Raw genomic sequence first — 11940 nt, forward strand, 5'->3', positions numbered from 1 at the left:
ACTGGGTATATCAATGCAGGACCATTCTTGCATTCAGCACCCCGCTGCCACTCTGCAAGGTGTCCTGGATCCCATGGAAGAGCCCGCTGGATGCGGACACTGCAGGATAGCGTCTAATATCCTGGGGCTGTCCCATGGAATCCGCAACACTCTTAAGTATTGGAGTGTACAGTTGTACACCGATGTTCATTACGAGATGGGTTTGTCCAGCAACCAATGGAAAGATGAAGGACTGCACCTCCCCCCCCGCTGCTAGCACATGGCATAGAACAGGAATACCACCGTGTGCCCACTCTTTGGTTGCCAAAACTGGACAATAGACATGTGCAATTCGTTTCGTTATGAATTCTTTTTTCGTCAAAATTCTGCATTTTCGTTCATTCAGGAGCATCCGAATGAACGAAAAACTCATTTTACGAATTTTTTCTAAAACAAATTTTCTAAAAGAACAAAAATTCAAAAGAACGAAAATCAGAAAACGAAAATCAGAAAAAAGGAACGAAAATTCGAAAATCTGAAAGAAAAAAAAAATTTGGATAATTTTGTTTTTCCTATTTTCTAATATAATTAAATTATTAACCATTATTATAGTTTTATTATTATTATTATTTATTAATAATCAATAATAATAATAAAAACTTTAATAATAGCTATAAACTATTAATGTATAGGTTTGGAATTTCCTTTCAAATTTGGCTGTTAGTGAACGTAACGAATAAGAATTTATCCGACGTTACGAATTATCCGAAATAACGAATGCCGCATCTAAAGGAATGGAACGTAAGGAAAAAAAATTATCCGAAGTTACGAATTATCCGAAATAACGAATGATGCATTTAAACGAATGAAACGTAAGGAATTAATAATAATGAATAATAATAATAAAAACTATAATAATAGCTATAAACTATTAAGTTATAGGTATTGGAATTTCCTTTCAAATTTGGCTGTTAGTGAACATAACGAATACGAAATCATCCGAAGTTACGAATTATTCGAAATAAGGAATGCCGCATCTAAACGAATGGAATGTAACTAATTAATAATAGTAAATAATAATAATAACAATAACAAAACTATAATAGTTTTAAACTATTCAATTCTTGATATTCAAATTTGCTTTAAAATTTGGCTGTAAGTGAGTAATGAATATGAATTTATCCGAAGTTAAGAATTATCCAAAAATAACGAATGTCGCATCTAAATGAATGGAATGTAATGAATTAATAATAATAAAAAATAATAATATTAAAAACTATAATAAAAGTTATAAACGAGTAAATTCTAGATATTGGAATTTAATTTCAAATTTGGCTGTAAGTGAAATAACGAATGCCGCATCTAAACGAATGGAATGTAACGAATTAATAATAGTAAACAAAAATAAAAAAATATATAATAATAGTTATAAACTAAATTCTATAGTAAATTCTAGATATTGGAATTGCCTTTAAAATTTGGCTGTTAGTGAACCTAACGAATATGAATTCATCCAAAGTTACGAATTATCCGAAATAACAAATACTGCATCTAAACGAATGGAACGTAACGAATTCGAATGCATCCGAAGTTACAAATGATCTAAATAACGAATTATCCGATAAATGAAAAAAAAAAAAAAACGAATGAAACTAAAACATAAAAAAAACTAATTTTTTGCCAGTGCACATGTCTTACTGGACAATGTCCGCATTTAACTAACAATATGCAGATTTCCTAAAATATAAAAAAGGCGCAGAACATGCAATTATAAGAAGTAAACACACTTGTGAATAAATAGATTGCAAAACTTTACCCGGCTTCACCCTTCACACTTATTATAAATGTTCCCGTATTCCGTCAGTATCACGGACGGTACAGAACACATCATGTCCTCTACACAGACATAATAGATTCATGTGTCCAAACAACCATATCATAACACAAAAATAAAATACAGCATAATGTAAACTTTCCCTGGCTTCACCCTGTGCAATTATTATCAATGTTCCCATATTGCGTTAGTATCTCCGTACAGAAACATTATGTCCTCTACACAGACATAATAGATTCATGTGTCCAAATAACCATCTTAGGGACACAAAAACCCCCTCCAGCTATAAATCCAATACCAGCACATTATATACATAGGCCAAGCATGCTACCGTTCTGTAGAACGCACAAGATAACGAGTGTGTCTCCATCTAGTGGACAAATAGCAGAATGCAGACATTGGGGGGCAAGTTGGTATAGCACTCCCATTGAAAATAATTGGTAACATATCCACTTTTTAATTCACCTCCACATTTAACTCACCTTAATAATGTCAAAGTCAAGTGATAAGCAAATAATGGATTACAGAATGATGTGCAGTTGCCTTAATTTATTAAAAACAAAACACCTTCAAATCACATTGAACAGAAGTAGAAACAATAAAGAGATCTCAGTGTGGAGACCCTGAGAGATATCAGAAGCCATCAAATGACTCAGCTCACCAGACTCCGCCTATAATGGTAATAGCACTTTTCAGTTAGTTCAGGGGGTCTCCAAACTTTGTAAAGAAAGGGCCAATTTACTGTCCCTCAGGCTTTAGGGGGGCTGGACTGTGGCCAGTGGGAGTAGAAAATGCCCCAGCATCAGTGCCCCATCATTGGTATCAGTGGGAGGAATAGTGCCCTATCATTGCTATCAGTTGGAGGAAAGAGCCCCATCATTGGTATCAGTGGGAGGAATAGTGCCCCATCATTGGTATCAGTTGGAGGAATAGTGCCCCACCATTGGTGTCATTTGGAGGAATAGAGTCCCATCATGGGTATCAGTTGGAGGAATAGTGCCCCATCATTGATATCAGTTGGAGGAAAGAGCCCCATCATTGGTATCAGTGGGAGGAATAGTGTTCCATCATTGGTATCAGTTGGAGGAATAGTGTCCCATCAGTGGGAGGAATAGTGTCCCATCATGGGTATCAGTTGGAGGAATAGTGCCCCATCATTGGTATCAGTTGGAGGAATAGTGTTCCATCATTGGTATCAGTTGGAGGAATAGTGTCCCATTGTTGGTATCAGTTAGAGGAATAGTGTTCCATCATGGGTATCAGTGGGAGGAATAGTGTCCCATTGTTGGTATCAGTTGGAGGAATAGTGTCCCATCATTGGTATCAGTTGGAGGAATAGTGCCCCATCATTGGTATCAGTTGGAGGAATAGTGTTCCATCATTGGTATCAGTGGGAGGAATAGTGTTCCATCATTGGTATCAGTTGGAGGAATAGTGTCCCATTGTTGGTATCAGTTGGAGGAATAGTGTCCCATTGTTGGTATCAGTTGGAGGAATAGTGTTCCATCGTGAGTATCAGTTGGAGGAATAGTGCCCCATCATTGGTATCAGTCAGAGGAAGTGTCCCATTGTTGGTATCAGTTGAAGGGATAATGTCCCATCATGGGTATCAGTTGGAGGAATAGTGCTCCTTCGTTGGTATCAGTGGGAAGAATAGTGTCCCATCATTGATATCAGTTGGAAGAATAGTGCCCCATCATATGTGTCAGTTGGAGGAATAGTGCCCCATCATTGATGTCAGTGGGAGGAATAATGCTCCATCATTGGTACCTGTTGGAGGAATAGTGCTCCATCATTGGTATCAGTGGGAGGAAAAGTGTCCCATCATTGGTATCAGTTGGAGCAATAATGTCCCATCATTGGTATCAGTTGGAGGAATAGTGCTCCATCGTTGGTATCAGTGGGAGGAATAGTGTCCCATCATTGGTATCAGTTGGAGGAATAGTGTACCATCATTGGTATAATTTAAAGGTATAGTGCCTCATCATTGGTATCAGTTGGAGGAAAAGTGTCCCATTGGTGGTATTAGTTGGAGGAATAGAGCCCCATCATTGGTATAAGTTGGAGGAATAATGCTCCATCATTGGTATCAGTGGGGTGAATAGTGTCACATCATTGGTGTCAGTGGGGTGAATAGTGTCCCATCATTGGTATTAGTTGGAAGAATAGTGTTAAATTATTGGTATCATTTGGAGGAATAGTGTCCCATCATTGGTATCGGTTGGAGGAATAGTGTCCCATCATTGGTATCGGTTGAATGAATAGTGTCTCATCATTGCTATCGGTTTGAGGAATAGTGCCCCGTCATTGCTATCAGTTGGAGGAGTGTGTCCCATCATTGGTATCAGTTGGAGGAATAGTGTCCCATCATTGGTATCAGTTGGAGGAATAGTGTCCCATCATTAATATCAGTTGGAGAAATAGTGTCCCATTGTTGGTATCAGTTGGAGGAATAGAACCCCATCATTGGTATCAGTTGGAGCAATAGTGTCCCATCGTTGGTATCAGCTGGAAGGAATAGTGTCCCATCGTTGGTATCAGTGAGAGGAATAGTGTCTCATCGTTATCAGTTGGAGGAATAGTGTCCCATCATTGGTATCAGTTGGAGGAATAGTGTCCCATCATTGGTAACAGTTGAAGGTATAGTGACCCATCATTGGTATTAGTTGGAGGAATAGTGTCCCATCATTGGTATCAGTTGTAGGAATAGTGTCCTATCATGAGTATCAGTAGGAGGAATAGTGTCCCATTGTTGGTATCGGTTGGTGGAATAGTGTCCCATCATGGCTATCAGTTGGAGGAATAGTGCCCGATCATTGGTATCAGTTGGAGGAATAGTGTCCCATCATTGGTATCAGTTGGAGGAATTGTGTCCCATCATTGGCATCAGTTGGAGGAATAGTGTCCCATCATTAATATCAGTTGGAGCAATAGTGTCCCATCGTTGGTATCAGTTGGAGGAATAGAACCCCATCATTGGTATCAGTTGGAGGAATAGTGTCCCATGGTTGGTATCAGCTGGAAGGAATAGTGTCCCATCGTTGGTATCAGCTGGAGGAATAGTGCTCCATCATTGGTATCAGTGAGAGGAATAGTGGCTCATCGTTGGTATCAGTTGGAGGAATAATGTCCCATCATTGGTATCAGTGGGAGGAATAGTGCCCCATCGTTGGTATCAGTGGGAGGAATAGTGTCCCATCATTGGTATCAGTTGGAAGAATAGTGTCCCATCATTGGTATCAGTTGGAAGAATAGTGTCCCATCATTGGTATCAGTTAGAGGAATGGTGCCCCATCATTGCTATCAGTTGGAGGAATTGTGTCCCATCATTGGTATCAGTTGGAGGAATAGTGTCCCATCATTAATATCAGTTGGAGCAATAGTGTCCCACCATTGGTATCAATTGGAGGAATAGAACCCCATCATTGGTATCAGTTGGAGGAATAATGTCCCATCGTCGGTATCAGCTGGAGGGAATAGTGTCCCATCGTTGGTATCAGCTGGAGGAATAGTGCTCCATCATTGGTATCAGTGAGAGGAATAGTGTCTCATCGTTAGTATCAGTTGATGGAATAGTGTCCCATCATTGGTATCAGTGGGAGGAATAGTGCCCCATCGTTGGTATCAGTGGGAGGAATAGTGTCCCATCCTTGGTATCAGTTGGAAGAATAGTGTTGCATCATTGGTATCAGTTGGAAGAATAATGTCCCATCATTGGTATCAGTTGGAGGAATAGTGTCCCATCATTGGTATCAGTTGGAGAAATAGTGTCCCATCATTGGTATCAGTTGGAGGAATAGTGTCCCATCATTGGTATCAGTTTGAGGAATAGTGTCCCATCATTGGTATTAGTTGGAAGAATAGTGTCCCATTGTTGGTATCAGTTGGAGGAATAGTGCTCCATCATTGGTATCAGTTGGAAGAATAGTGTCCCATCATTGGTATCAGTTGGAGGAATAGTGTCCCATCATTGGTATCAGTTTGAGGAATAGTGTCCCATCATTGGTATCAGTTGGAGGAATAGTGTCCCATTGTTGGTATCAGTTGGAGGAATAGTGCTCCATCATTGGTATCAGTTGGAAGAATAGTGTCCCATCATTGGTATCAGTTGAAGGAATAGTGTCTCATCATTGGTATCAGTTTGAGGAATAGTTTCCCATCATTGGTATCAGTTGGAGGAATAGTGCTCCATCATTGGTATCAGTTGGAAGAATAGTGTCCCATCATTGGTATCAGTTTGAGGAATAGTGTCCCATCATTGGTTTAAGTTGAAGGAATAGTGTCCCATCATTGGTATCAGTTGGAGGAATAGTGTCCCATCATTGGTATCAGTTGAAGGAATAGTGTCCCATCATTGGTATCAGTTGGAGGAATAGTGTTCCATCATTGGTGTCAGTTGGAAGAATAGTGTCCCAGCATTGGTATTAGTTGGAGGAAGAGTGTTCCATCATTGGTATCAGTTGGAGGAATAGTGTCCCATCATTGGTATCAGTTGGAGGAATAGTGTTACATCATTGGTATCAGTTGGAAAAATAGTGCTCCATCAATTGGTATCAGTTGGAGGAATATTGTTCAATTGTTGGTATCAGTTGGAGGAATATTGTTCCATTGTTGGTATCAGTTGGAGGAACAGTGTCCCATCCTTGGTGTCAGTTGGAGGAATAGTGTCCCATCCTTGGTATCAGTTGGAGCAACAGTGTCCCATCCTTGGTGTCAGTTGGAGGAATAGTGCCCTATTGTTAATACCAATGAGAACAATAGTGCCCCATTGATGGTGTCAGTAGAGGTAATGGTGCTCCATCATTGGTGTCAGTTGGTGGAATAGTGCCCCAAGGGCCAGCTAATGGCAAGCAAAGGCCACATCTGTCCCCCGGGCTGCAGTTTGGAGACCACTGGGTTAGAGTGACAGTTTAAATTGGCCCTTGCCTCTATTAGCCATAGTCAATTTTATTCCATAAAAAGATAATACATCAAGGAGGAGGGAGCCAATGCTGAAGAACTGTAAATAGTTTATTGTGTGTGTGGCCCAACGGTTCTTGTATGTACTTGTTATGGTATGTTAAAAAAAAAGCAATAAAGAAAACTTAAAAAAAAAAAAAAAGATAATACATCCATACATAGTATATAATTAATGCAAGCTCTAGACAGTGGAAAACAGCACAGCCGGTCTGATCACAGACGCTTACTCTACAGCCACAATGCAATAGGTTAATAGGATGATAGTATAGGAGCCGCCAACAAGGACTTATTAATAAATCTACAGGCTCTGTATTTGTCATCCTGATCCTCTGGTCTCTCTACCTTGTGAATTACTGACCAGGAACAAGTATGGGACTATCAGATGCTCTGAGATTTCACTGGGGGCTTGTTTTCGGCTCAGGGACACACCAAGGAAGGCTAAGGATGACAGCTCCAGACCAGCACCAAATGCGGCTCCCATATCGCCATCATTGACAGGTCCCCTTTAAGCCTGAAGTGGGGGCCACCACATCTCACAATACTTGATATCTTATCTTTTTTTCCTATGTAACTATAACCAGGATTAAGTATGGGCATATCAGGTGCCCTGAGATTTCACTGGCTACTTGCTTGTTGCAGCTCAGGGACACACCACGGAAGGATAAGGACCTGCACTTGTAACCAGACAGCACTGGCAGCTCCCATATTAAAATTTATGATAGGTTCCCTTTAGGCTAGGTTCACACTGCTGCAGTGCGAATTTACCGCGATTTTACCGCGAATTTCAGGAGTTGGATATAGCTGCGATTGATAGTCTAGCCAATGGAATCATAATGTAAAAAAAAAAAGGGTCTTAACTTCCTGTGTACTTCCTGGTTTTTGTGGAGAGTAGTGTGGTGGAATTCGCACATATGTGAACCATCAATGCGATTCAAGAACAATTTACATTGATGTCTATGGAGACTAAATTCGCAACGCAACGCAGTAAACTCGCACAGGACCTTTTTTTCACGCAGGTTATATTCGCAACGCGTCGATGTGAACGGCACTAATGTTAATCTATGTAATTTAAATGACTTGCGAATTTGAGCGATCGCAATGGCTCAAATTCGCAATAGAATTTGCAGCAGTGTGAACCCAGCCTCAGGATAGAGAAGAAAGTGTTAAAACTTTGCAAGGTTGTCTTTGTTGTTTGTGATCAGGTGAGACCAGCTAACTCCATTTCTTGCCACTGGGACAGCAAATGAGGAGATATGTCCCCTGAGGAGTCCCAAAGAGCAATTTAAAACAGTCAGAAGTTTAAATTCTTCTCCACACTTGGGCTGCGGAAAAGGATAGACCTGTGGGGTCAGGATGGAGGGATATTTTACTATTGGTTTTCTGATAGGACTGATTCACAGCTTTTTACGTTTTTGATTTTTTTTTCATTCTTTGATGCATTGCATTAAGGCAAATAAATTCTAAATGAATGACCCTTGATGATATAAAAAAAAATGCGCCTGCAGTATTTTTGGCAACATGGTGAACCCAAACACACAAAGCATTTTTCCTTCTGTGTATTGTGGTGCAATATAGCACAGGTCTGTTTCTTTAATGGATATGTGTGTTGGGGTGCCATCCATTGGCAGTGCACATATACCATGTATTGTCATGCATTAGACTTTTACACTTGTTAATGCAATACAAAGGGTTAAATAGGACCTGAAAGATTTGGGACATTTTGTGCAAATTCAAAAGATGTGTTGGCTGCTGATAGAGAATTAGTAAAATCTCTGTACAGTCATTTGATGCAGAGCCTCCCAGATGTCAGGTCATTCGTGTTAAAGCAGAACTAAACCTATCGATTTCATGGTTTGCATTTCTGACATGTCGGGAGTGTAAGTATCACAGTTGCTTGTGCTCTCACCCAAACTGTCAAACCGTCAAACGGCTGGAGTCATAAATGATCACATGTGCAGCATCATGGCAGTTGCAGATCAAAAAGAGGTTAAGATGGCAGCTTCCTTGCTTTTGACGCTGACCCTATACCCCCTGTGACACTGACCCTGTACCCCCCATGACATTAACCCTGTACCAGGGGCGGACTGACCATTGAGCCACTCGGGCACTGCCCGAGGGCCCTGGGCCACTAGGGGGCCCCATCAGGGTTGCCAGCCTCAGTAAAACCAGGGAAAGTATGTATAAATCTGTGTTTTTTTTTTACATCTGTCTGTGTATACTGTGTGTACATGTATGTGTATACTGTGTGATTGTATACTGTGTGTGTGTGTATACTGTGTGGCCCCATAATCTCTGATTGTCTGGGGGCCCCATAATCTCCTATTGCCCGGGGGCCCCATGAGTTATCAGTCCGCCCCTGCCCTGTACCCCCTGTGACACTGACCTTGTGTCCCCCTGTAATGCTGACCCTGTACCCCTTGTGACACTGACCCTGTACCCCCTGTGACACTGACCCTGTACCCCCCCATGACATTGACCCTGTACCCCCCATGACACTGACCCTGTACCCACTGTGACACTGACCCTGTACCCCCCAATGACACTGACCCTGTACCCCCCAATGACACTGACCCTGTAACCCCTGTGACACTGACCTTGTGTCCCCCGGTAATGCTGACCCTGTACCCCTGGTGACACTGACCCTGTACCCCCTGTAACACTGACCTTGTGTCCCCCTGAAATGCTGACCCTGTACCCCCCATGACACTGATCCTGTACCCCCCATGACACTGACCCTGTACCCCCTGTGATACTGACCCTGTGCACCCCATGACCCTGACCCTGTGTCCCCTGTGACACTAACCCTGTACCCCATACCCCCTGTGACACTGACCTTGTGTCCCCCTATGGCACTGATCCTGTACCCCCATGACACTGACCCTGTACCCCCATGTCATTGACCCTGTACCCCCTGTGACACTGACCTTGTGCACCCCTGTGACACTGACCCTCTACCCCCCATGGCACTGACCCTGTACCCCCCATGGCACTGACCCTGTACCCGCTGTGACATTGACCCTGTACCCCCCCATGACACTGACCCTGTACCCCCTGTGACACTGACCCTGTACCCCCCATGACACTGACCCTGTACTACCTGTGACAATGACACTGACTCTGTGCCCCCCATGACACTAACTATGTACCCCCTGTGACACTGACCCTGTACCCCCTGTTACACTGACCTTGCGTCCCCCTGTGACACTGACCCTGTACCACCTGTGACACTGACCCTGTACCCCCGTTACACTGACCTTTTGTCCCCCTGTGACACTGATCCTGTAACCCCTGTGACACCAACCCTGTACCCCCCATGTCACTGACCCTGTACCCTCCTGTGATACTGACCTTGTGCCCCCCTGTGACACTGATCCTGTACCCCCTGTGACACTGACCCTTTACCCCCCATGACAATGACCCTGTACTCCCTGTGACACTGACCATGTACCCCCTGTGACACTGACCCTGTACCCCCTGTGACACTGACCTTTTACCCCCTGTGACACTGACCTTTTACCCCCTGTGACACTGACCTTGTGTTCCCCTGTGACACTGACCCTGTACCCCCTGTGACACTGACCCTGTACCCCCTGTGACACTGACCTTGTACCCCCATGACAATGACCCTGTACTCCCCATGACACTGACCCTGTACCCCCCATGACAATGACCTTGTAACCCCCCCCATGACAATCCTGTACCCCCTGTGACACTGACCTTGTACCCCCTGTGACACTGACACTGTACCCCCTGTGACACTGACCTTGTGTCCCCCTGTGACATTGACCTTGTGTCCCCTATGACACTGATTCGGTGCCACATGCGACTCTGTACCCCCTGTGACACTGACCCTGTACCCCCTGTGACAATGACCTTGTACCCCCTATGACACTGATTATGTGCCACATGTGACTCTATACCCCCTATGACACTGACCTTGTACCTCTGTAACTCTGACCCTGTACTCTCTGTGACACTGACCCTGTACCTCCTATGACGCTGACCCTATATCCCCTGTGACACTAACCCTTTACACCCTGTACTGACCTGACATTAGACGTACAAGAATAGACTTCAGGATTGTCATCACTAGTCAGAGACCCCCCTTCGAGCAGTCAAGTAAATCCCAGAGTGTCTCACACCTAAAAACTGATAGGACAGCTGAAATTTGCTGCAAAAAAAAAAACAACACATATACACACACTTTTAATAAGTTAATAAGTTTGTATTAAGCAGTGGCAACTGGTACTCAATATTTTGGGGGGGGGGGTGCGGCAAACAATTTTGTGAATTCTCCTCCCTTTAAAATTGGTTTGGGAGCTTATATCTGTGGTAGGGATGAGCTTCGTGTTCGAGTCGAACCCATGTTCGACTCGAACATCGGCTGTTCGATCGTTCGCCGAATTGCGAACGTTATGGGCCGTTCGCGCTAAATTCGTGTGGCGCGTCACGGCCCATAATTCACTGCGGCATCGCAGTGCATTGCTGGCTGATGATTGGCCAAGCATGCACTATGACCCGCATGCTTGGCCAATCACAGCGCTGTCAGTAGAGAGAGCTGTAATTGGCCAAAGCCAGGGTGGCTTTGGCCAATTATGGCTCAGGGGATTTAGTACACACCCCACACTATATAAGGCCGCCTGCACGGCGGCCCTGTGTAGTGTGTGTTCCGGTGTGCTGAGAGATAGAGAGAGAGAGAGACAGTTTCATTTGATTTGAGTTAGATAGATTAGGCAGAACAGTCAGTCAGTTAGCTGCACTTACAGTGTATTGTGTATATATATGCATCCCAGGTGTTGCATATATATATATATACACTGTATTCAGTTTAGCTAGATCCGTTCCTGTTATCTTCTATCTAGACTATTTACATTTAATGCAGTGCGTCCTGCTCACAGTGTTCAGCTAGATCCGTTCCTGCTATTTACATTTAGTGCAGTGCGTCCTGCTCACAGTGTTCAGCTAGATCCGTTCCTGTTATCTTCTAGACTATTTACATTTAGTGCAGTGCGTCCTGCTCACAGTGTTCAGCTAGATCCGTTCCTGCAATTTACATTTAGTGCAGTGCGTCCTGCTCACAGTGTTCAGCTAGATCCGTTCCTGCTATTTACATTTAGTGCAGTGCGTCCTGCTCACAGTGTTCAGCTAGATCCGTTCCTGCTATTTAC

This window comes from Aquarana catesbeiana, linkage group LG07 (assembly GCF_042186555.1).
Source record: "Aquarana catesbeiana isolate 2022-GZ linkage group LG07, ASM4218655v1, whole genome shotgun sequence".
In the NCBI taxonomy this organism is placed as follows: Eukaryota; Metazoa; Chordata; class Amphibia; order Anura; family Ranidae; genus Aquarana; species Aquarana catesbeiana.